Raw genomic sequence first — 27,085 nt, 5'->3', positions numbered from 1 at the left:
AGCAGGAGGAGCGCTGCCAGAGCCCTGCAAAATGACCTCCGGCAGGCCACAAATGTGCATGTGTCTGCTCAAATGGTCAGAAACAGACTCCATGAGGGTGGTACGAGGGCCGACGTCCACAGGTGGGGGTTGTGCTTACAGCCCAACACCGTGCAGGATGTTTGGCATTTGCCAGAGAACACCAAGATTCATCACTGGCGCCCTGTGCTCTTCACAGATGAAAGCAGGTTCACACTGAGCACATGTGACAGACGTGACAGAGTCTGGAGACGCCATGGAGAACGTTCTGCTGCCTGCAACATCCTCCAGCATGACCGGTTTGGCGGTGGGTCTGTCATGGTGTGGGGTGGCATTTCTTTGGGGGGCCGCACAGCCCTCCATGTGCTCGCCAGAGGTAGCCTGACTGCTATTAGGTACCGAGATGAGATCCTCAGACCCCTTGTGAGACCATATGCTGGTGCGGTTGGCCCTGGGTTCCTCCTAATGCAAGACAATGCTAGACCTCATGTGGCTAGAGTGTGTCAGCAGTTCCTGCAAGAGGAAGGCATTGATGCTATGGTCTGGCCCGCCCGTTCCCCAGACCTGAATCCAATTGAGCACATCTGGGACATCATGTCTCGCTCCATCCACCAACGCCACGTTGCACCACACACTGTCTAGGAGTTGGCGGATGCTTTAGTCCAAGGCTGGGAGGAGATCCCTCAGGAGACCATCCGCCACCTCATCGGGAGCAAGCCCAGGCGTTGTAGGGAGGTCATACAGGCACGTGGAGGCCACACACACTACTGAGCCTCATTTTGACTTGTTTTAAGGACATTACATCAAAGTTGGATCAGCCTGTAGTGTGGTTTTCCACTTTAATTTTGAGTGTCACTCCAAATCCAGACCTACATGGGTTGATAAATTTGATTTCCAATGATAATTTGTGTGTGATTTTGTTGTCAGCACATTCAACTATGTCAAGAAAAAAGTATTTAATAAGAATATTTAATTCATTCAGATCTAGGATGTGTTATTTTAGTGTTCCCTTTATTTTTTTGAGCAGTGTAATTTTATCAACCAGGAAATGGTGGAGCAATTCTTATATATTGCAACTTTAAGTGAATGGAAGCGTTTTCTGTTCACATAGTTGAACTAGTTTTGGGATGGTCCTTTTATGGCGATGTGGGTGCCGCCTGCTGCTCCATTCGTATTTTGAATCCTGATGCCAAAGAAACCTCTACGGACTTCAACCTTTTGTGCGATGGAAATTGTATGTTACTGGTCACTTTGCTAATGATTACATCTAAAACATTGACTCATCGAGGCCTGTGAGATGCCCACTGAAAAGTACCCGTTGCCAAAAACAAGAGGGTGGATAGCACTTGGATGTGTACCGGAATAGCATGTGTTTGCCTTTCTAAAGTAGGTATTAAATCCTACGAGATTGGTTTTGTAAAACGATATCTGATGAGGCAATCTACTTTCTGCAAAACAGTCCCACCTGTCTCTAAAAACATGTTCTCTGCAAAATGCAGCTTATGCCAAATCATTCAACAGAGCAAGATCAGCCATCTCTCGTTTGATTTTCCAGTATCTTATATAGCATTTCACACGTGCCTCCAATTTAACAAATTACGGCACTTTATATGGATTATTAGAATAACAAATGCACTGATGTGGTCAAATTATATGATACAGCCTTTCAAGATGTGTTGCGTGAATTTACAGTGAAATTTACAGTGGTGTGGCCACCACCTACTTACTCATGTCTGACTGATCTCTGTACGCCAATAGACAATGTCATGGGAATTTTCCAGTGTGTGTGTGTTTGTCAGAAAATAGAAAATTCATCAGAAAATAGACATTCGAGTGATGCAGAATGTTGATCAGAATCACCAAGTACATTTACACATACTCAGAATTTGACATACTGATATGGTGCTGCTTGAAATAGACATATAGAAGCAGAGGAATTTACACAAAGTTTACATACATCATATACAAAATTGTATTCTCTCTCTCTCTCCCTCTCTCTCTTTCCCTCTCTCTCTTTCTCTCTCTCTCTCTCTCTCCCTCGCTCCCTCCCTCTCTCTCCCTCTCTCCCCCCCCTCTCTCTCTCTCTCCCTCTCTCTCTCCCTCTCTCTCTCCCTCTCTCTCGCCCTCTCTCTCTCCTGTCAGTCAAATAGACTGAGGGAGTGCGTGTGTATGCGTAGGTTAATGTGTACTTCCGTGTCTGTGTGCATTTGTGTGTGTGGAGCTGTCACTCCTCACTTTCAAATGTTTTATGGAGCACCAAATAAAAGCAATTAAGTCCAACCAGTTTTCAACAGACAGTCAGGTAGGTTTCTATCCTTCTGAGGCAGTCGGATAAACTGGCAGAATACCCCGTGTTGTATTTTTGGAACCACCAGGTTGCATAATAAACAGAAACACTGGGTTCTGGATTTCTCAAATCAAGCCTCAGTCCAATAGCTGGACCGTGGCCATGACATGGCCCCCTCTCCCAGTGCCTGCTCGGATATATCGGTGTTGTTGGCGATGCCGGGATTGACATGAATTGTGCGAACATTCTGATCCTCTTATTCTCATGTGTTTACGGGCAGACTGGCTGTTTACGTGGATGTTTACTTGGCAGCTTGTTGCCTCAGCAGAGAGAGGAAAATGTTTCCAACCATACCCATGTGATTCAAAGCCTCTGGACTGATGTGAGCTCTCATCTGACTTGTGTAACTGTTCTGGGTGATCAATCACTGTCTGATGTAAACGAACCGTCCACAATACAACAACGATATGATTGGTTCATATCTCGAAAATACAAAAATAGCCCCTGTCCCTCTCTTGGAAGGAATCACCTTGATGATGATGATGATGATGATGATGCATCCAGCATAATGCTCCAAATATAATTGTACTAAATGAACATACATTTGAATGTGTTTGTGACAGATTTGAAGACACAACTCTGAGGCACGAATGTACGTAGGTGGAGAATGTCAAGCTACAACCTGTGAACAGGTAAGGCCCTTTTTTTGTAATAAAGCCAACAGCAACATTTCACCAAAATGACTGGAAGCCTTGTGCCTTTTATGGTTGAGATGTTGGTTTGAGGCCAAATATTATTTCACACTCAAAGTTGCTGGACACTGTTCAACTGGTGACTGAAATGTAAATGTAAACTAGTGAAAAGTTCAAATGCCTTTATTTAATTTGTCATATGTACGCTATAGTATAAAAACAGTCAGTGCTTTGGCACACATACACATTTCTGTGTCAATTTCATCAGGATGTATCCATGGGTTCAAATCTAGCCTCATTTCAAACCTTAAGAACAACACATTCCCCCGTCAGTCAAAGTGATATTTGGCCCGTGTCAAAAAAGCTAGAGAGTGGAATATGAATCTGTGTGTGTGTGTGTGTGTTTGTCCCATGTGCGTGCGCGCCCATGCCTTACTGTGTGTGCGCGTGCATACCTTACTGTGTGTGCGCGTGCATGCATTCACATGTGCATGTATGTGTGCGTGGGTGCCTGTTTGTCCCCTGTGAAATCAAGTGGAATATGAATAGCCCTCCTCTGTGTCACTCACACAGTTTCAGAACTTCATTGCAAACCGTTTCTCCTCGACTTAAAGTGCCAACTTACACCAAGTTCCCATTACATCAAATATTTATAGGGAATGTGTTTATTTTATTTCTAACACCAATCATTTTGCTCAACCAAATAATGGAGTTGCTTGAGAACGTGACTAATGTCAATATGATATAACAGCAGCTCGTAGTATACGATTACGTTTTAGTAGTTGTTTGACATTTGACTAAGTTGTGCTTTCTCTGACATGTCACAGACAAGCACATGAGGCCTTGTCCATGTCAGGGTTTCGCGGCAGCAGTCTTGTTTTCAAACTGCTTGGCGTCAGGAGAACTATAACATCTAACTAGCTAGAGTGAAACAGCCCTCTGCTTTTCGTACGTCTAGTTTTGTTTGCATTTTTTCTTATTCTATTTCCTGGAAAGATGCTTTGCTGTTAAGGTCAGACGGCATGCATTATGAAACACACGCACGCACACACACACACACGCACGCACGCATGCACACACACACACACACACACACACACACACACACACACACACACACACACACACACACACACACACACACACACACAATACAATCAGGTGATAGGGCAGCTTAGTGTGTGTATCTTCATGTCTGTATTTTGTGCGTATCATGCTTCTTTATTATAGCCTGTGTATTAGAGCAGAATACTAGTGTTTTTTGGGGATCATGGCTTCCATCAAAGCCTCTCCAGGACATGGAGAGGTTAATGTGTTGTCCTAAACGGAGATTAGCCCATGTGGCACTTCCTTTAGGTCTAAAGTCACCACAGAGGTCAATCTGAGGTCACACATCTTGTTTTAGTTCCCAGAGCTGTGATATAGTAATGGCGCTATATGAGCACACTGCAGCTGCAATGCATAGACATAGACTGGATTTCTATGCTGAATGATTTCTATCATAATGAGATATCTATTAATGAAGAAGAAATGATTGAAAACATCCAGCCATCTTAGTATCAAACACACTGAGAAAAGGAAAGCTTGTGAACGTTAAAGAGCAATTGCCCTTAAACCAACTTGTCATTTAAAAAAAACGATGTGGCATCGATATGAGTCAGAAACAGTAAATAGGATAATTTTGGTCATAAAGTCAGTGTCGTCCAAAACTGAGTTTGGTGAGGGTTGTGGTAGTGACTGCATTACAACATAGATGGTTGGGTTTGTTTCAATCCTGCACACATGCCCACAGCTGGCGGAACACAAGTAATCATCAATTCGAAGTGCAGCTGCACGCAACCCGATCGATCGTAATGCCCTTAGTAAATTTGGGTTGACTTTGAGTATCCCAATGGGGCTAGTTAGGGAGCATCGGTAAGTTCCACATTGTACGTATATGGGACAATATGTTAAAATTCCAATAGCTAAAAATGTCAGTGACTTTAAAACCTCAAACCAACTTTAAATTGTAAAAATTTACATTTTTAAAGAATTTAATGAGAACTAAAGGTGAAATATTGTCTAATTTACATTGTGTAATTTATTGACGGTCCCTAACTAACCCCGGAGATAGGCTATCCAAGTGAAACTAACTTTTCCAAGGGCACACACCAACCAGTTGAAGCTAATTGGCAAAATAATTTGTCTAACTGTTCACACCTACAAACACAAACACGAGACACCCACATCAAACCACACCCCCGAAACCAAATCACGTTTGAATTCAGTAATGGCCGCTGGCATTTCTTAATGAACCAAATCTAAAACGAGGCCAAACCAGGAAGTTCAGCCGCCCTTTAAAGGTTGTGTCTGATAATTTTGAAGAATCTTAATATACTCCCAAAGAGAAGGGAAGTGCTTTGTTGTTTGGGAAAATCTTTTTTCTTCCGAGGTTCATAAAAATGTCAGTAAAGCTTGTCAGAACTCTCCTTGTCTTGACAAGAGTTACTGTGAAAAGATTTCTGGTCTGAGTTCAGAGTCATATCTGAGATGCTGGAAAGAGATTGACTTGTTTACCATTTCATAGGAGAAATATAGGTGCATATAAATAGGAATGATTTGTGGCCTTGCATGAGCTCCTGCGTGGAGAACAGGTCTTTATTTAGGATTAACGATGAAAGCCTAGACTCCACTCAACGCAAGCTAAGTAAATATCTGGAACATTTTTGTTCCAGGGAAATACATTATCTATAGCCTACCAGTCACACACATGCACAGAGATACAATACATGTTACAGTTATGATGTTACAGGCAATACATATATTAGGAATCTAAAGAGAAGTTAAATTTTTCCGACCCATGTAATTTACTGGTTCATCTCCCGTCTCTAACCTGTTGCTCTATGAACTCTTGTCTATGGAAAAGATACAAGATACAAGATGTGGATCCTCATAAACATGTGTTATAGCAGGGTAATGAAGATCAGGTGGAAGAGGAAAGCTTTGTACTGTAGAAGACAGTAGAGTTGGATGCGGGTTCTCTCCATAAATTATCCCCAGAGGGGGAAGTCATGGGAGTTCAGAAGAGGAGAGAACAGGGAGTTAGAGCACAGAAACACCTGGAGAGAAGAGAGAGGAGACTGCACTACACACAGTCTGTGTAGTCTAAATTGTGGTGTTAATTGTCATAGATTAAGTTAGGACTAGTCTACTTGCTGGATGTATCGGTTGCTAGGCTATACCTAAAGATCAATTGATTGTATGAACCGTTTTCTTCATCAGTTTGTACATTCAGTCTGTTTCTATACAGTTTGTTCCCCTGCTAGTGAAAGTGATGGACTATATTTAGATGCAAAATCACAATCAGATGTGCAGTAAAGCAGTAAGTGATGTCACGTTTCATGACCTTTGATTTAGCTCCCACCATGACCTCTGACCTCTAACCTGCAGCATTTGACCTTGTCGCTATGACCCTCACTTAACTGGACCACATGGATGAAAGGGGGTTTCCACAGTCTCTTGTTTATGGATAATCTCTTCATTTTTCAACTTTCCCCTTTAAAGTGACAAGCTCTTAGGTTCAGATAACAAAAGTTGAAAGGGCTTTGTCATTAAATAGGCTATTTGGCATAGAATCTGTCAATTTCCCCCTTCTTTTCTTTTTATCTGTCCACGCCTCTGGATGATCTTCGTGCGTCTGGGGGTGTCTGGGTGAAACACTGCCCACCCACGAGGCCCTGCGGGTGGGGAGAATCTGGGGCTGTTGTCTCCCCTCTGGATCTTTTAGTGTTCCCCATGTAAACAGCCTCCCTTACAGGCCCAGAGACATGGAAAACTGACTGTTATTATTACAGCAGATGACAAACCCATTCACTTCTGAAGAACTTCAAATTTAGATTGTGAATACTCTCTCTCTCTTTTCCTCTCTTTCCCTCTCTCTGTACCACGCTGAATTATTAGGAGGATTATGAATAACTTTTCAGCAGTGGAAAAAGGGAGTCATGGCCAAAACAGAGTCATCATCATTGAAGTAGAGCACAGCCTGAGAAGACCAGACAAAGGTGTACCGGTCGCCCTGTCTGTCTGTGTGCTTCGCTTCGGTTCGACGGATGCTCTACTGTCGCTACAACAACCGGACAGTTGACTAATTTTCATGGAATCTCCTCCAGTTTCCTGTTAATAAATGGTCATTGCATTGTGTAAGTGTTATTGCTTTACCTAACATTGTGGACTTGTTTGCCGTCTCGATAACGGGTAGCACCTTCGGTTAGTTGAGGTGTTCTTGGAGGAACCCTGAAGTGAAGGCTTGGCTTTAAGATATATATTTTTTGGGCCTCCCGTTAGAGTAAATGTTATTCCTGTTCGTCTGTTGTATTGTTATCACATGTTGAACCCTTAGTGTTTTGTAGCTTCAAAGAGGCTAACAGAGGTGTATGAGTTCTTCAAGAGCCTATGCAAATCCCAAAGTTTGAATAATTACCACTTTATTACTGTACAGGATGTAATCAGCCATGTTAATATTATATTAGAATATGTAATATGCTTAAATATTCAAGGAAAGTTTTACCCTAGTACACCACAAACTTAACATGATGAACAGGAATGACATTTACGCTAACAGGTGGCCAAAAATAACTATCCGAAAGCCACGCCCTCAATCTAATATATTGTAGAGGTCTGCCACCTCTACAATATATTATTAAAAAGGTTCAAAATTGAATCCCTCCTATCACCATAAGATTCCAGTTTGAACTGGGGTTACTTGAAGACCATTTTCAGAGGGTTTCCTCAAGGAACCCTTTTTTTGGTACTTTTAACCCTTTTTCTCCCCTGTTAATTACAGTCTTGTCCCATCGCTGCAACTCCCATATGGAAGCCGCACTGCTTCTTGACACACTACTCGCTTTATCTGAAAGCCAGCAGCAACAATGTGTCTGAGGAAACACTGTCCAGCTGCCGACCGAAGTCAGATTGCAGGCGCCCAACACGGCACAAGGAGTCGCTAAAGGTCGACGGGACAAGGAAATCGGTCACGGCCGGCTGTGACACAGCTTGGGATCAAACCCGGGTCTGTAGTGACACCTCAAGCACAGCAATGCAGTGCCTTAGACCGCTGCGCCACTCGGGTGGCTCAAGGAACCTTTTTGAACTGGAAATAAAATAAAATGTTATTTGTCACATGCGTCATAAACAACAGGTTTAGACTAACAGTGTAATGCTTTCTTACTGGCCCTTCCCAACAATACGGAGAGAAAAAAATGGAACTAATATAAAACAAAAAATAATAACACTAGAAATAAATGCACAATGAGTAATGATTACTTTCATTGGGGATCTTAAGACAAAGCTACAGCGCAGTCCTTCCTCATAGGGGTCTCCTGCTAGTACACACATGCGCGCACACCACACACACACACACACACACACACACACACACACACACACACACACACACACACACACACACACACACACACATATATACACACATACACACACTCTTCCTCCCTTCTACCACTGTATTTACCCACCAAAGATAAATTATCATGCCATTAGCGAGGTCAATACAGGTATTTAATGTATTCTGTACAGTAGATCCTGTTCAGAAGTTAACAGACAGTTTGACATGGTTCCCACGACAGAGGTCGTCTCTCTGTTGCAGTGGGCGTTCCTTGCCACTGCTCTTTATTTTAGACCCAAAGCTCATGGGAAAGCTATTTCTATCTTCTGTCCTCCCAGGCTCAGAAAACAGCTAGTGCCTGTGCTTTATTAACAGGTGCAATGTGACCAAGGACCAACGATGTGTTTGTGATTCTCAGCAACAAAATAATCTTTATAATTTTATTTGGGTTGTGTTTTTCGAAAATGACGCTCCTAATATAAATACTGACATCATATAACATTTGAATAATACACCACGTTTGTTTGCTTCTTTGGGAATTAAAATTGTAAGTAATCCTCGTTCATTAAACACACACATCAAAAGAGATATTGCTAATCTTATAAACATACATTGATAGGACGCTGACCTTTTGTATATTCTTTGTAAACTGCTAGACAAAACAGAGCGAGAGGGAGAGAGAGAGGGTGATGGGTGTTGAGGAGAAAGAGGTTGAAGGAGTGAATAAGAGTGTGAGAGGTGGGAGGCATGTAGAAACATAAGTAAAGGAAGTATTTAGGGACAGTGATGTGGGTGTGTAAGAGAGAGACTTCAGAAAGTATTCATACCCCTTGACTTATTCCACATGTTGTTGTTAATAATATTTGAACCCATCCACACACACTACCCCATAATGACAAGTGAAAACATGTTTTTCAAACTTTTTGCTCATTTATTGAAAATGAAGTACAGAAAATCTAATTTACTTAAGTATTCACACCCCTGAGTCAATACATGTTAGAATCAACTTTTGCAGCGATTAGAGCCGTGAGTCTTTCTGGGTAAGTATCTAAGAGCTTTGCACATTATTCTGTTTAAAAATCTTCAAGCTCTGTCAAGTTGGTTGTTGATCATTGCTAGACAACCATTTTCAAGCCTTGCCAAATTGGAACATTCAATGTTTCCTTGGTAAGCAAATCCTTGGTCTTGTGTTTTCGGTTATTATCCTGCTGAAATGTGAATTTGTCTCCCAGTGTCTGTTGGAAAGCAGACTGAACCCGGTTTTTCAGTAGGATTTTGCCTGTGCTTAGCTCTATTCCATTTCCTTTTTATCCTCAAATACTCACTCGTACTTTTTGATGACAAGCATATCCATAACATGATGCAGCCACCACCATGCTTGAAAATATGAAGAGTGGGAGTCAGTGATGTGTTGTTTTGGATTTGCCCCTAACATTTCTTTGCCTTATTTTTGGCAGTTTTACTTTAGTGCCTTATTGCAAACAGAATGTATGTTTTAGAATATGTGTATTCTATACAGGCTTCCTTCTTTTCACTCTGTCATTTAGGTTAGTATTGTGGAGTAATTGCATTGTCTGTAACTGTTTTAGAGTCACAATTGGCTTCATGGTGAAATCTCTGAGCGATTTCCTTCCTCTCCGCCAGTTGGAGATAATTCCACTGAGTTAGGAAGAACGCCTGTATTAATACACCATCCAAAGTGTACTTAATAATTTCACCTTTCTCAGAGGGATAGTCAGTTTCTGCTTTTTAAAATGTTTTACTCATATACCGATAGGTAGGTGCCCTTCTTTGCGAGGCATTGGAAAACCTCCCTGGTCTTTGTGATTGAATCTGTGTGTAACACAACATCTCAATGGAATCCATTTTAAATGCAGGCTGTAACACAACATCTCAATGGAATCCATTTTAAATGCAGGCTGTAACACAACATCTCAATGGAATCCATTTTAAATGCAGGCCGTAACACAACATCTCAATGGGAATCCATTTTGAATGCAGGCCGTAACACAACATCTCAATGGGAATCCATTTTGAATGCAGGCCGTAACACTACATCTCAATGTGAATCCATTTTAAATGCAGGCCGTAACACAACATCTCAATGGGAATCCATTTTAAATGCAGGCCGTAACACAACATCTCAATGGGAATCCATTTTAAATGCAGGCCGTAACACTACATCTCAATGGGAATCCATTTTGAATGCAGGCCGTAACACAACATCTCAATGGGAATCCATTTTGAATGCAGGCCGTAACACTACATCTCAATGTGAATCCATTTTAAATGCAGGCCGTAACACAACATCTCAATGGGAATCCATTTTAAATGCAGGCCGTAACACAACATCTCAATGGGAATCCATTTTAAATGCAGGCCGTAACACTACATCTCAATGGGAATCCATTTTAAATGCAGGCCGTAACACAACATCTCAATGGGGAATCCATTTTAAATGCAGGCTGTAACACAACAAAATGTGGAAAAAGTCCAGGGTTGTGAATACTTTCTGAAGGCCCTGTACCTGTACATAGAGAAAGAGATGGAGATGATAGAAAGAGAGAGAGAGAGGGGGGGGAGATCTCTGGGAGTAGGGTGACCCTTGTGACTGTCCCTGCCCCTTTCTTTGTGTTTCCCACACAGTCTGACATGGTGAGGTCTAAATCCACGCTAGCACTTTCTCATACAGGGCTCCGTCCCGCCTTAATACACGTCTTCTGTGACTTATGATTCATAGCTCAGTGAAGGGCTCTGTGTTTGCTTATGATATTACTAAACTGGACGTGGCACATTCACCAAACTCTGAAAGGTCACTCAAAGCCAGGAGGAACTAGAGTTACTTCCTTTCTGACTGAAACAAAGGGTGGATGTGCTGAACATTTCGCTTTCAGATATGACTAGTTATTGGTTGATTGATCAGTAATCGGTATTGATACAGTTATCGATATTGATGCTATTATTGTTACTAATATAATACATCACTCTCAGATAAATATAGGAGCATATATGTTGTTAATTTGCACTCTGAACATATACAATGTACATATACAGTACACATATGTAGAGTATAGGCAATTTGTCATAACCTCAAGCATTTAGTTTGTTAGCAGATAATTCCCACAGTCATAAACACCCCAATACATGTTACATGTGGCGATGGCGATCGTGAGGAGCGATGGCAATTCTTGAACAGGTTCCTGAACGTGTTTTCATCCACTCACTATTAGCATTGTCACATCCATCTTGTACAACAACTGAGATCCACAGTCAAGTCAATCTATTTTGTCACACAGTGAAGACAGGCAGGATGACGTGCACCATCTTATGCATTACCGGCCTGCTACACCGGATGCGTAGCTTTTCCTAGTATGAGATGCTCCTATTCATTTCAATGGAAGCACCAGGTTTGCGAGAGGCTCGCCCTGCTTGAGCATACAATTATGCTTTGGTTCTATTTTCAAGATTTCAATAAGTAGCTCACACCCTGAGAAACACAGTAGGTTGGTGGCACCTTTAATTGGGGAAGACGAGCTCATAGTAATGGCTGGATCGGCATAAATGGAATGGTATTGAACTCATCAAACACATGGTTTTCATTTGTTTAATTCCATTCACCAGCCTCCTGTGCTGACAGCAATAGGATAAAGTGGCAAAAAGTGACAATTCCAGTAAAGCAGCAAAAAAAAGAAACTGCTTTCTCTACGCCTTGATGTAATCCTATGTAACAGACAATCAGGGCAGTTTGTGCCCTGGCATTCTAGCATTGGTATCTTGGCATGTTGGCAATGTCCCCATCCTGTGGGTCGGTCTGGGTCTCTTTGTCCCTCAGGACCTCCAGAGAACGCTGGTCTGCCTTGTTTCCCATCTGATGGTCCACAAACAGACCCAAACAAACACGGCGACGGGCCGGGTACCGCAGCAGAACAGCCAATAGCCAGAGATGATCCCTACAGCTGCTGCTAAGTACATCAGGGTCTCTTACTACAGGCTGGCTGGCTGGATGGAATCTACACACACACACACACACACACACACACGCAAGGACACACACACAGTCTTTCTATGGGATTTCCCCTCAGTCCAGTCCAGCGAACCTCCCCCCCCCCCTACTCCCCATACCCCCTATGGCCTCTTGTTTTGGACTGGTCCCAGAGGCATTTTGTTTAGTTTTTTTTTTAGGGTCGCCACTCAATCCCATAGTGAGAGACTCTCCTCTACTGTCGCTCTGCCGTCAACCAATAGAAGCATGTAAACAGACAGTGTGAAGGGTCACATGGAGTGAGTTGTTGAACGGCAGATAGATTTAAGGGGACGATATTTAACGAGGTGATTCATGTGTCCCTAGTCTCTTGTACCCCTATGACCCATTCTCTTGATGGGAACAGGACGATGGGATTTCCCATACTACAACCGTCTATGGGATAAGATAAGGGAATACTAATGTCCCTTATCAACCTCAATCTTTTCTAGTCTCGATACTTCACCCCCGTGTCTCATTTGTGTGGCCCTGTTAGGCTTGTTATATATGATCTCTCGTGAATTATATAATATGAACGTTCAACAGTACAGTAACCCCAGCACAGTCAGGTTAGGGGATAGGTCTATATGTCTGTGTTTTGCAGGCCATAGCTGGAACGGTTCGGCATAGCTTCAGAGCCTCTGTGACTCATACATCAACATCAGAATCAGACAACTTTGCCACGCAGCAAATTGTAGCACAAATCACAGCAGCGTGTCATTAGTGCAAATCAGTGGTTAACCACTGGGTCCAAGGGACTCCTCTGAGCACACACACACGCACACACACACACACACACACACACACACACACACACACACACACACACACACACACACACACACACATAGGAACCCTTCACAGTGTTTCTGGTCCAACTAGACTCCTGAAGAGGGGAGAGAGGGAAAGAGCGAGAAAAAACAGCTAGCTGAGAGAGAGGAAGGTATGTGGGTACAGGAACACGGTGTGATTCCTCTCTCTGCTCCCTGACTCCTACTCTGCTCCAGCCCTACTGGCTCCCTTGCTCTGTGGCTCTGTGTCTCCGGGGATCTGGGGATGGGAGTAGAGTGGGATATGGGATACACTGTTCCCAACCCAGGATCCGGGGCAGGAAACCTCCCCTGCATTTCTTGGCCATCCTGGCCGATCCGTGTGTCTGGCATGGAGGCCCCCTCCATCCTCCCCACCTCCATTCCTCCATATCTGGCCCCCATCCTCTCATCTGTGTCAGAAAACACGTCTAGTCTTTGTCGTCGGGTCCTGACCTGACCAGTGTTTTCCCTCCTCAAGCATGGAGACAGTGATTAGACCAAGAAGAGATGGAAAGGGAGGAAAGATACAGAAAAAGAAAGAAGGAGAGAACCTGAGAGAGAGAGAAATCCTAACATTGGATATAACATACTCATCAGTCTAGGATAGCTTGCAGGAGATGGCCAACCTTAACTTTCTTTCGGAACAGAGTGCTGCTCCCCCTTGCCTGATGGTCAGTCAGTCCCCATAAGAAAGCTGTGTAGAACACTCTAGATAATGTATGAATGATCTTACTGTAGAGCGAAGAGGGGATTTCTGTTCTTTAAGTCAGTTAAGTTCTTATTTTCAATGATAGCCTAGGAACAGTGGGTTAACTGCCTTGTTCAGGGGCAGAACTACCTTGTCAGTTCGGATACTTGATCTTGAAACCTTTTGGTTACTAGTCCAACGCTCTAACCACTAGGCTACGCTGCCACCCCATCCCCATGTGAACTTGAGCAGTGTCATACTCACCCTGTAGAGGACAAAAGTTACAGTAGAGGTCACAGTGATAGTAACATACAGTATGTGCTCCCACACAAATGCATTCAGGTCAGAGTCAGATCCACTTATTTGTTTGACCAAATGTCCTCATAAAACTTAATCTTGGTAACTAACTCACCGAAAACCCATAGGATTACTTTGAACGTTGTTGAAACCCATTTTCTCACTTATTTGCGACCGTTGTAATGAGTTTCAAGTGCGAGACAAGTTGTTAAATCAAACACAATTGCCTGAACTTTGGATATCTACATCTCTGGTTAGAATGAATTAAATGTATACTTCATTTATTTTATTTGAGGTAGGCAACATTTAAGAGAGGGTTCAATCTCCTAATTGAGTTAGGAACACCTATGTGAGAATGTTATTCATTGACGACAGCTCAGCTTTCAATACAATAGTGCCCTCAAAGCTCATCACTAAGCTAAAGACCCTGGGGTTAAACACCTCCCTCTGCAACTGGATCCTGGACTTTCTGACTGGTGGTAAGGGTAGGGAACAATACATCCACCACGCTGATCCTTAACACAGGGGCCCCTCAGGGGTGCGTGCTCAGTCCCCTCCTGTACTCCCTGTTCACTCATGACTGCATGGCCAGGCACGACTCCAACACCATCATTAAGTTTGCCGATGACACAACAGTGGTAGGCCTGATCAACGACGAGACAGCCTATAGGGAGGAAGTCAGAGACCTGGTTGTGTGGTTTCCAGGACAAACACCTCTCCCTCAACATGATCAAGACAAAGGAGATGATTGTGAACTACAGGAAAAGGAGGACCGAGCACTCCCCCATTCTTATTGACAGGGCTGTAGTGGAACAGGTTGAGAGCTTCAAGTTCCTTGGTGTTCACATCATCAACAAACTATCATGGTCCAAAAACACTAAGACAGTCGTGAAGAGGGCACGACAAAGCCTATTCTCCATCAGGAGACTGAAAAGATTTGGCACGGGTCCTCAGATCCTCAAAAGGTTCTACAGCTGCACCATTGAGAGCATCCTGACTGGTTGCATCACTGCCTGGTATGGCAACTGCTTGGCCTCCGACCGCAAGGCACTACAGAGGGTAGTGTGTACGGCCCAGTACATCACTGGGGCCAAGCTTCCTGCCATCCAGGAACTCTATATCAGGCGGTGTCAGAGGAAGGCCCTAAAAATGGTCAAATACTCCAGCCACCCTAGCCATAGACTGTTCTCTCTGCTATCATACGGCAATCGTTACTGGAGCGCCAAGTCGAGGTCCAAAATGCTTCTTAACAGCTTCTACCCCCAAGCCAAATGACTGAACTGAACTGCTAATCAAAGGGCTATCCAGACCCCTCTTTTACGCTGCTACTCTCTGTTTATTATCTATGCATAGTCACTTTAACTCTACCTACATGTACACATTACCTCAATGACCTCAACTAACTGGTGCCCCTGCACATTGACTCTGTACCGGTACCCCTCTGTACCGGTACCCCAAGTTTTGAGAATGACACAAATATTAATTTCCACAAAGTCTGCTGCTTCAGTGTATTTAGATATTTTTGTCAGATGTTACTATGGAATACTGAAGTATAATTACAAGCATTTCATAAGTGTCAAAGGCTTTAATTGACAATTACATGAAGTTGATGCAAAGAGTAAATATTTGCTGTGTTGACCCTTCTTTTTCAAGACCTCTGCAATCCACACTGGCATGCTGTCAATTAACTTCTGGGGCACATCCTGACTGATGGCAGTCCATTCTTACATAATCAATGCTTGGAGTTTGTCAAAATCTGTTTTTGTTTGTCCACCCGCCTCTTGAGGATCGACCACAAGTGCTCAATGGGATTAAGGTCTGGGGAGTTTCCTGGCCATGGACCCAAAATATCGATGTTTTGTTCCCCGAGCCACTTAGTTATCACTTTTGCCTTATGGCAAGGTGCTCCATCATGCTGGAAAAGGCATTGTTCATCACCAAACTGTTCCTGGATGGTTGGGAGAAGTTGCTCTCGGAGGATGTGTTGGTACCATTCTTTATTCATGGCTGTGTTTTTATTTATTTATTTTTTATTTAACCTTTATTTAACCAGGTAGGCAAGTTGAGAACACGTTCTCATTTACAATTGCGACCTGGCCAAGATAAAGCAAAATTGTGAGTGAGCCCACTCCCTTGGATGAGAAGCAACCCTACACATGAATGGTCTCAGGATGCGTTACTGTTGGCATGACACTGGAATGATGGTAGCGCTCACCTTGTCTTCTCCGGACAAGCTTTTTTCCGGATGCCAACAAACAATCGGAAAGGGGATCCATCAGAGAAAATGACTGTACCCCAGTCCTCAGCAGTTCAATCCCTGTACCTTTTGCAGAATATCAGTCTGTCCCAGTTGTTTTTCCTGGAGAGAAGTGGCTTCTTGGCTGCCCTTCTTGACACCAGGCCATCCTCCAGAAGTCTTCGACCTCACTGTGCGTGCAGATGCCCTCACACCTGCCTGCTGCCATTCCTGAGCAAGCTCTGTACTGGTGGTGCCCCAATCCCGCAGCTGAATCAACTTTAGGAGACGGTCCTGGCGCTTGCTGGACTTTCTTGGGCACCCTGAAGCCTTCTCCACATCAATTGAACCGCTCTCCTTGAGTGATCTCCAGCCTTGTCCTCGTCAACACTCACACCTGCGTTAACGAGAGAATCACTGACATGATGTCAGCTGGTCCTTTTGTGGCAGGGCTGAAATGCAGTAGAAATGTTTTTGGGGGATTCAGTTCATTTGCATGGCAAATAGGGACTTTGCAATTAATTGCAATTCATCTGATCACTCTTCATAACATTCTGGAGTATATGCAAATTGCCATCATTCAAACTGAGGCAGCAGACTTTGTGAAAATTTATATTTGTGTCATTCTCAAAACGTTTGGCCACGACTTTATATAGTCTCACTTGTTATTTTACTGCTGCTGCTGCTGTTTAATTATTTGTCACTTTTATTTTCTATTTTCAATTTTTACTTATCTATTTTTTTACCAAACACTTTTTTTTTCTTAAGTTAAAGCATTGTTGGTTAAGGGCTTGTAAGTAAGCATTTCACTGAAAGGTCTATACCTGTTGTATTCGGCACATGTGACAAACAAAATGTCATTTCAATTCATTTGAGTAGTTTGTCCCGGCCGCAACTCCGATAACATTGAATAATTTCTAGCCTTCTTAAAGTCTAGGCTTTGACTTCCTCATAGGCAGCCAAAGTACAGTACCCCAGCCTTACCCCAGTGGCCAATCAGTATCCATTGGGCTCTTTATGTTTTGAGACCCACACAAGTCGACAGTTATAGTCACATGTAACGCAAGCTAACTAGTCACATCCGCTGGAAACATTACCTTCTAGTACCTATTGCCTTGTACATTATTGACACTGACGTAAGGAATGTAGAATGACTAAACCTAGCTAGAGGTTGTGGTCTAAGGACATAACAAGGCCTGAGGAATGGATAGGGAAATGAAAGGAGAGGTTAGGTACAGGGAGAGAGGACTGGAGAATTTTAGTAGAGGGTTGGGGAGAGAGCCTGGGAGGAATTGAGGGGAAAGAGCCAGGGGGAGATAATGCCTGGAGGGAGAGAACCTGAAGGGGAGAGTGAGTAGAAGATCTAGGGGGGGAAACCAGGGAAAAGAGTGGGGAAATCCGTGGGAAAGGGGGAGAGCCAGGAGAGAAAAGAACAGGGGGAGAGAACCTGAGGGGGTGTCTGTCTGTGGAGAATCCTCGGGGGCACGGTGCGGATTAGAGAGGACAACTCTGGCCGAAAGCCGCGGAGCGTGTGCAGCATAATTGAATTTCACGCTCGCTGCCTCCTTCTGAAGTTGTGTAGCAAAGCAGTCATTTGAAAAGAAAGCTATTAGTCAGAGGCTCTGCCAGGCCCCGGCCTGCCGCGCTCCGCCCGTTATAGGAAATCAGGGATTACTGCGGCAACAGCCATCACTGTGCTCCGTCAAAACATAGTCGTTGTGACGAGGGAAGGGAGCGAAGGGACAAGCAACCGTGTGGAGAAATAATAATATACATGGGTTTCCTTTATTCTATAGCCATGATAAACATACAGAACTAAAGACTATCTCCTTTGAGCAATTTCTTTGTTGTATTTGATTCCTTCTCTCTGTCCTTGGGATGAAGGTTGAAGGTTACGGTCTTAATTGTGTTTTGCATGCTATGTTTACATGTCAAACGATGGGAAAAGAGGGAGCTTCGAGCCAAGTCTCAAAACCCCCAAAAAGTAAACACACACGCGTACATTATTGCACACAGAGCAATGTTAATAAAGAGAAAGTACTGCCTAATCTGCTCGGCTTTAAATGCCTTATGCTGGATTCTTGGCGTTAGATGAGTAGACTTCAAGATTTATTCTCTGAATCGGAGTAGACCTTTGCACGGTCATATCCATATCCTTCGATCTTCTTTAATCCAACGAGAAGCCAGCTCCATTTAGATTATGTGAGATACTGTCACAATAATCAGTAGATATATGTATGTATTTATTTAAATATTCCCTCTGGAAGGTGAGTGGGCCTACAGTATATTGAGAACATGATGTTGATGATATTTTCATGATGATGGTGATTATGTTATCCATGGAATATGCCCTATGGCACTATTGTGAAACACGAATCATTGGTCGATTCCTTGCTCTTATGGTGCTCAAACATAGTTCGTCAAGAAGTTATCAACAAAATAGAAAACACATAAACCTTCGTTAATCGATGTCTTTGGTGGTCAGGAGGCCCATTAACGTTCCAGAACATTCCAGAACAAATAACATAAACTATGCAACTGAATAATCATTAACAATTCTCTGCTGTCATGTTTTGTGATCAATTATATGTATCTTTGTAAGTCATGCTTTGAAAAATGTTTTTGGGTGATTGACAGGTAGGACGGTAGTTTTGAGGGCTCGTTAGAACAGATTGAAATACCAGACCCCTGCGATTACTGTGCTATTTCTGGACCTTGAGAATATTCCATTCGGCCACATCTTTATTCTAAACGTCATAGTGACATCTGTAGCAGACCCTGAATCAGCCTTCAGTATTATGATTACACAATGTATTTTAGGCAAAACAATCACTTTCACAACAGAGAACAGGGCCTGCAGTGGGACGATCCTGTTTATTTAGTTATGCATAATGAGGGGAAATAAACATTGTAATGGTGCATTTACCGAGAGAAAACAGTTGCTTCTCACTGCCACTGTCCCAGAACATGTGATGGCTACTAGTCACTGTTGTTTCATGTCAGCTTGACTGAGACCGATGACCACTCTGCTAGGCTAAATGTGGCAATGCTGTGATGCTCTATGCTCAGCATTCTCATATCACATTTTTAGTTGATATGTTGTTGCAATAATGTTGGTCTTCATAGACGAACAACGTGCAATGCTGTGGCTGTGTTCATTGTTTCGTGTCTGACTCTGATAATATGACTGGATTGGATTTATATAGAGCTTTTCTACCAGGTGCTCAAGGCGCTTTGGGGCGAAGCGCACCTCATCCACTATAAAGTAATCAGTATTGTTTGAAGTTGCGTTTTTCTAGTTGATATATGTTGTTGGCTTTCATAGATTAACTGTGAATTGACGAGAGCGTCAACCTGGACATTTATAATCTCTGTACAGCTTGCTCACCCTCTAAACCTAATATAACTGTCCTAATATTGGTGTTCATTGGTGATGTAAGCTTACCATGACATAATCTAAAGAACATAGTTAGTTCCATGTCCCCAGGACATGCATTCTGCATTCATTGTTTTTTGAGTCAACAATGTATGGAAATGAATCAAATAGTCAACAGCTAGATTCCTCAACTAAATCCAACGAGCCAGCAGGTAATTCAAAGCACAAGGTGTTTGAAGCTAATCAGAGTCTCCCTTTGGTATGTCACACTAAAACAGGGGCGAGTTGACTTTCTAAAAGCCAGCAGAGGTTTAAAGTAAACAATTTACACTGCGTTGTGTAACGTCTCCGAACCATAACATAGAACTTTGCACAGAAATGATGGTTGCTTTTAACAAAAACTAACTTTTCTTTGAGATGTGTTTAGAAGACAAAGGGACGTGTCACCTACTGCATGTGTGAAGTGTTTCTTCTCAGATGAATTAGGTCACATTGGAGGATTGCTTTTTTTTCTTTAGCTCGGGCTTAAGAGCTACAGTAAACCACTTTAAAAGAGCACCAGAGAGTACGAGAAATGTGTGGACTTTTCAGGATCTTGGGAGTTACACAGCTTTACACGCTGACTTGCAGTCTTTTTGATGAATACCTTTTTAAAGGTACTAGCTAAGACACTACACAGACAGAACTACTGTTCTCCGTTCTCATTCACCTGTCACCTTGGCATCCAGGCAGCACATGAGCAGCAGAGTTCACTGTATGTGTGATGGGCCTCCAACCTTCTGACCCTTGTTAGACAGAGCCCTCTCAGAATAACAACCAGAGACCAGAGACCCATTCACTAATTAGCAGCCAATTAGAGAGAGCAGGTTTCACTGTGACACCTCACTGTTTGTTTCCCTCTCGGGGTGTCCTGTACAGCTATGACCCCTCTCCAGTATCTGTGGTTACATTGTGGATCACTGCCCCTGGAACCTGTACAGATGTAGGATCTTAACTTGAGCCAGTTTGCTTACAGCAGGAAAATAATCCTGCAGCAACAGGAAATATGAATTATTATGTGGATTATACTTAGTTTTTGTTAGGGGTTGATACATTTTTTGTGACGGAAAATAAAGTCTGAAATTTCAAAGTGTAAATTACAAACTTCAGAAGCCTTTTTAAACCTCAAATGCACTACACGTTTTACATTTCCTACATTGTAGGAAAGTTCTGCAACAGGGTAATCAAATTAAGATCCTACATCTGTAAACACAGGGGTGCTTCACATGACACACACACACATACACACACATGCACACACGTTGTGGGCCACTAAACGATAAAGATTCAATCTTAGTGGCACATCCAGTATTCCTCATGAGCTGGGTGAATACAACAATACATCTGAAGGATAAAGGATCTCTGATTGATGTTCTGATAAAGCTGTTTTATAGGTGTTCCCAGGCAATGGTCAAAATGCTGTTTGTCGTGCTCTCTTTATTACAATAAAACTTCACTGTGAAACATTGTGATGGGCTTCTCCTAGAACAGGGCTCTCCAACCCTGTCCATGGAGCGATACCATCCTGTACAGCAGGGCTCTCCAACCCTGTCCATGGAGCAATACCATCCTGTACAGCAGGGCTCTCCAACCCTGTCCATGGAGCGATACCATCCTGTACAGCAGGGCTCTCCAACCCTGTCCATGGAGCGATACCATCCTGTACAGCAGGGCTCTCCAACCCATTCCATGGAGTGATACCATCCTGTACAGCAGGGCTCTCCAACCCTGTCCATGGAGCGATACCATCCTGTACAGCAGGGCTCTCCAACCCTGTCCATGGAGTGATACCATACTGTACAGCAGGGCTCTCCAACCCTGTCCATGGAGTGATACCATCCTGTACAGCAGGGCTCTCCAACCCTGTCCATGGAGCGATACCATCCTGTACAGCAGGGCTCTCCAACCCTGTCCATGGAGCAATACCATCCTGTACAGCAGGGCTCTCCAACCCTGTCCATGGAGCGATACCATCCTGTACAGCAGGGCTCTCCAACCCTGTCCATGGAGCGATACCATCCTGTACAGCAGGGCTCTCCAACCCATTCCATGGAGTGATACCATCCTGTACAGCAGGGCTCTCCAACCCTGTCCATGGAGCGATACCATCCTGTACAGCAGGGCTCTCCAACCCATTCCATGGAGTGATACCATCCTGTACAGCAGGGCTCTCCAACCCTGTCCATGGAGCGATACCATCCTGTACAGCAGGGCTCTCCAACCCATTCCATGGAGTGATACCATCCTGTACAGCAGGGCTCTCCAACCCTGTCCATGGAGCGATACCATCCTGTACAGCAGGGCTCTCCAACCCTGTTCCTGGAGCAATACCATCCTGTACAGCAGGGCTCTCCAACCCTGTTCCTGGAGCGATACCATCCTGTACAGCAGGGCTCTCCAACCCTGTCCATGGAGCAATACCATCCTGTACAGCAGGGCTCTCCAACCCTGTCCATGGAGCAATACCATCCTGTACAGCAGGGCTCTCCAACCCTGTCCATGGAGCGATACCATCCTGTACAGCAGGGCTCTCCAACCCTGTCCATGGAGCGATACCATCCTGTACAGCAGGGCTCTCCAACCCATTCCATGGAGTGATACCATCCTGTACAGCAGGGCTCTCCAACCCTGTCCATGGAGCGATACCATCCTGTACAGCAGGGCTCTCCAACCCTGTCCATGGAGCGATACCATCCTGTACAGCAGGGCTCTCCAACCCTGTCCATGGAGCGATACCATCCTGTACAGCAGGGCTCTCCAACCCATTCCATGGAGCGATACCATCCTGTTCAGCAGGGCTCTCCAACCCTGTCCATGGAGCGATACCATCCTGTACAGCAGGGCTCTCCAACCCTGTCCATGGAGCGATACCATCCTGTACAGCAGGGCTCTCCAACCCTGTCCATGGAGCGATACCATCCTGTACAGCAGGGCTCTCCAACCCTGTCCATGGAGCGATACCATCCTGTACAGCAGGGCTCTCCAACCCATTCCATGGAGTGATACCATCCTGTACAGCAGGGCTCTCCAACCCTGTCCATGGAGCGATACCATCCTGTACAGCAGGGCTCTCCAACCCATTCCATGGAGTGATACCATCCTGTACAGCAGGGCTCTCCAACCCATTCCATGGAGTGATACCATCCTGTACAGCAGGGCTCTCCAACCCTGTCCATGGAGCGATACCATCCTGTACAGCAGGGCTCTCCAACCCATTCCATGCAGTGATACCATCCTGTACAGCAGGGCTCTCCAACCCTGTCCATGGAGCGATACCATCCTGTACAGCAGGGCTCTCCAACCCTGTTCCTGGAGCAATACCATCCTGTACAGCAGGGCTCTCCAACCCTGTTCCTGGAGCGATACCATCCTGTACAGCAGGGCTCTCCAACCCTGTCCATGGAGCGATACCATCCTGTACAGCAGGGCTCTCCAACCCTGTCCATGGAGCGATACCATCCTGTACAGCAGGGCTCTCCAACCCTGTTCCTGGAGCAATACCATCCTGTACAGCAGGGCTCTCCAACCCTGTTCCTGGAGCGATACCATCCTGTACAGCAGGGCTCTCCAACCCATTCCATGGAGCGATACCATCCTGTACAGCAGGGCTCTCCAACCCTGTCCATGGAGCGATACCATCCTGTACAGCAGGGCTCTCCAACCCTGTCCATGGAGCGATACCATCCTGTACAGCAGGGCTCTCCAAACCATTCCATGGAGCGATACCATCCTCTACAGCAGGGCTCTCCAACCCTGTCCATGGAGCGGTACCATCCTGTACAGCAGGGCTCTCCAACCCTGTCCATGGAGCGATACCATCCTGTACAGCAGGGCTCTCCAACCCTGTCCATGGAGCAATACCATCCTGTACAGCAGGGCTCTCCAACCCTGTCCATGGAGCGATACCATCCTGTACAGCAGGGCTCTTCAACCCTGTCCATGGAGCGATACCATCCTGTACAGCAGGGCTCTCCAAACATGTCCATGGAGCGATACCATCCTGTACAGCAGGGCTCTCCAACCCTGTCCATGGAGCGATACCATCCTGTACAGCAGGGCTCTCCAACCCTGTTCATGGAGCAATACCATCCTGTACAGCAGGGCTCTCCAAACCTGTCCATGGAGCGATACCATCCTGTACAGCAGGGCTCTCCAACCCTGTTCATGGAGCAATACCATCCTGTACAGCAGGGCTCTCCAAACCTGTCCATGGAGCGATACCATCCTGTACAGCAGGGCTCTCCAACCCTGTCCATGGAGTGATACCATCCTGTACAGCAGGGCTCTCCAACCCTGTCCATGGAGCGATACCATCCTGTACAGCAGGGCTCTCCAACCCTGTCCATGGAGCGATACCATCCTGTACAGCAGGGCTCTCCAACCCATTCCATGGAGCGATACCATCCTGTTCAGCAGGGCTCTCCAACCCTGTCCATGGAGCGATACCATCCTGTACAGCAGGGCTCTCCAACCCTGTCCATGGAGCGATACCATCCTGTACAGCAGGGCTCTCCAACCCTGTCCATGGAGCGATACCATCCTGTACATCAGGGCTCTCCAACCCTGTCCATGGAGCGATACCATCCTGTACAGCAGGGCTCTCCAACCCATTCCATGGAGTGATACCATCCTGTACAGCAGGGCTCTCCAACCCTGTCCATGGAGCGATACCATCCTGTACAGCAGGGCTCTCCAACCCATTCCATGGAGTGATACCATCCTGTACAGCAGGGCTCTCCAACCCATTCCATGGAGTGATACCATCCTGTACAGCAGGGCTCTCCAACCCTGTCCATGGAGCGATACCATCCTGTACAGCAGGGCTCTCCAACCCATTCCATGCAGTGATACCATCCTGTACAGCAGGGCTCTCCAACCCTGTCCATGGAGCGATACCATCCTGTACAGCAGGGCTCTCCAACCCTGTTCCTGGAGCAATACCGTCCTGTACAGCAGGGCTCTCCAACCCTGTTCCTGGAGCGATACCATCCTGTACAGCAGGGCTCTCCAACCCTGTTCATGGAGCAATACCATCCTGTACAGCAGGGCTCTCCAAACCTGTCCATGGAGCGATACCATCCTGTACAGCAGGGCTCTCCAACCCTGTTCATGGAGCAATACCATCCTGTACAGCAGGGCTCTCCAAACCTGTCCATGGAGCGATACCATCCTGTACAGCAGGGCTCTCCAACCCTGTCCATGGAGTGATACCATCCTGTACAGCAGGGCTCTCCAACCCATTCCATGGAGCGATACCATCCTGTACAGCAGGGCTCTCCAACCCTGTCCATGGAGTGATACCATCCTGTACAGCAGGGCTCTCCAACCCTGTCCATGGAGCGATACCATCCTGTACAGCAGGGCTCTCCAACCCTGTACATGGAGCGATACCATCCTGTACAGCAGGGCTCTCCAACCCTGTCCATGGAGCGATACCATCCTGTACAGCAGGGCTCTCCAACCCTGTCCATGGAGCGACACCATCCTGTACAGCAGGGCTCTCCAACCCTGTCCATGGAGCGATACCATCCTGTACAGCAGGGCTCTCCAACCCTGTCTATGGAGAGATACCATCCTATTCAGCAGGGCTCTCCAACCCTGTCCATGGAGCGATACCATCCTGTACAGCAGGGCTCTCCAACCCTGTCTATGGAGAGATACCATCCTATTCAGCAGGGCTCTCCAACCCTGTTGCTGGAGGGATACCATCATGTACAGCAGGGCACTCCAACCCTGTTCCTGGAAAGATACCATCCTGTACAGCAGGGCTCTCCAACCCTGTTCCTGGAGAGATACCATCCTGTACTGCAGGGCTCCTCGACCCTGTTCCTTGAGAGATACCATCATATACAGCAGGGCTCTCCGACCCTGTTCCTGGAGGGATACCATCCTGTACAGCAGGGCTCTCCGACCCTGTTGCTGGGGGGATACCATCATGTACAGCAGGGCTCTCCGACCCTGTTGCTGGGGGGGATACCATCATGTATAGTAGGTCGATCCAACCCTGTTCCTGGAGAGAGACCATCCTGTACCATTGATACCGTTGAATACAACGATAAATCTAATGGATAAAGGATCTCTGATTCTTGTTCTGATAAAGCTGTTTTATAGGTGTTTCCAGGTGATGGTTAAAACGCTGTTCGTCGTGCTCTCTTTATTACAATAAAATTGTGATGGGCTTCTCCTGCATAGGAGATAGCACTTGGGAGGAATCGAAGTGACCTGTCTGATGAGAATCCTTTTTCCATAGATCTACACCCATTCAGACTTATCCAAAATGATTTGGAAAGTAATCTCTCTTGATGTTAATATTATCAGTTAATCTCATGTAGTGTTTACATTATTCCATTAATACTTTCTCTGCTCAGGCTTTGAATGTCCTGATAACGGCTCTTCCTCAGTTTCAGCACCTCATCTGATCTCCTCTCTTCCCTCTATCCCAATCTGTCTGGGTCTCTCTCTCTCACTCTCTCATTCTCTGTCTCTCTCTCCCCCTGCCTCAGGGCTCAGGTAAGGTGTTGTATATCTAAAACAGGGCTCTCCAAACCTGTCCATGGAGCAATACCATCCTGTACAGCAGGACTCTCCAACCCTGTCCATGGAGCAATACCATCCTGTACAGAAGGGCTTTCCAACCCTGTCCATGGAGCAATACCATCCTGTACAGAAGGGCTTTCCAACCCTGTCCATGGAGCGATACCATCCTGTACAGCAGGGCTCTCCAACCCTGTCCATGGAGCGATACCATCCTGTACAGCAGGGCTCTCCAACCCTGTCCATGGAGCGATACCATCCTGTACAGCAGGGCTCTCCAACCCTGTCCATGGAGCAATACCATCCTGTGCAGCAGGGCTCTCCAACCCTGTCCATGGAGCGATACCATCCTGTTCAGCAGGGCTCTCCAACCCTGTCCATGGAGCGATACCATCCTGTACAGCAGGGCTCTCCAACCCTGTCCATGGAGCGATACCATCCTGTACAGCAGGGCTCTCCAACCCTGTCCATGGAGCGATACCATCCTGTACAGCAGGGCTCTTCAACCCTGTCCATGGAGCGATACCATCCTGTAGAGCAGGGCTCTCCAGCCCTGTTCATGGAGCAATACCATCCTGTTCAGCAGGGCTCTCCAACCCTGTTCCTGGAAAGATACCATCTTGTACAGCAGGGCTCTCCAACCCTGTTGCTGGAGAGATGCCACCCTGTACAGCAGGGCTCTCCAACCCTGTTCCTGGTGAGTGA

At 45.4% G+C, this 27,085-nt stretch overlaps 1 protein-coding gene across 6 annotated transcripts in view; it reads left to right on the top strand.

Annotated features, from left to right (window-relative positions):
* The window catches only part of myocd (myocardin), a 149,259-nt gene that overhangs the window by 26,277 nt on the left and 95,897 nt on the right, over positions 1-27,085 (top strand). Inside the window, exon 3 of one of the 6 annotated variants that reach the window (XM_064950624.1) lies at positions 2,929-2,997. The exons of the other annotated variants lie outside the window; for them this stretch is intronic. The gene's annotated coding sequence lies outside the window, so the exon portion shown is untranslated. The remainder of the gene's footprint in view (positions 1-2,928; positions 2,998-27,085) is intronic. 6 annotated transcript variants of the gene reach the window in all.

The sequence above is a fragment of the Oncorhynchus masou genome, chromosome 31 (genome assembly GCF_036934945.1).
Source record: "Oncorhynchus masou masou isolate Uvic2021 chromosome 31, UVic_Omas_1.1, whole genome shotgun sequence".
NCBI lineage: Eukaryota > Metazoa > Chordata > Actinopteri > Salmoniformes > Salmonidae > Oncorhynchus > Oncorhynchus masou.
The sequence above is the reverse complement of the archived record's forward strand: the minus strand, read 5'-3'. Positions and strand labels throughout refer to the sequence as shown.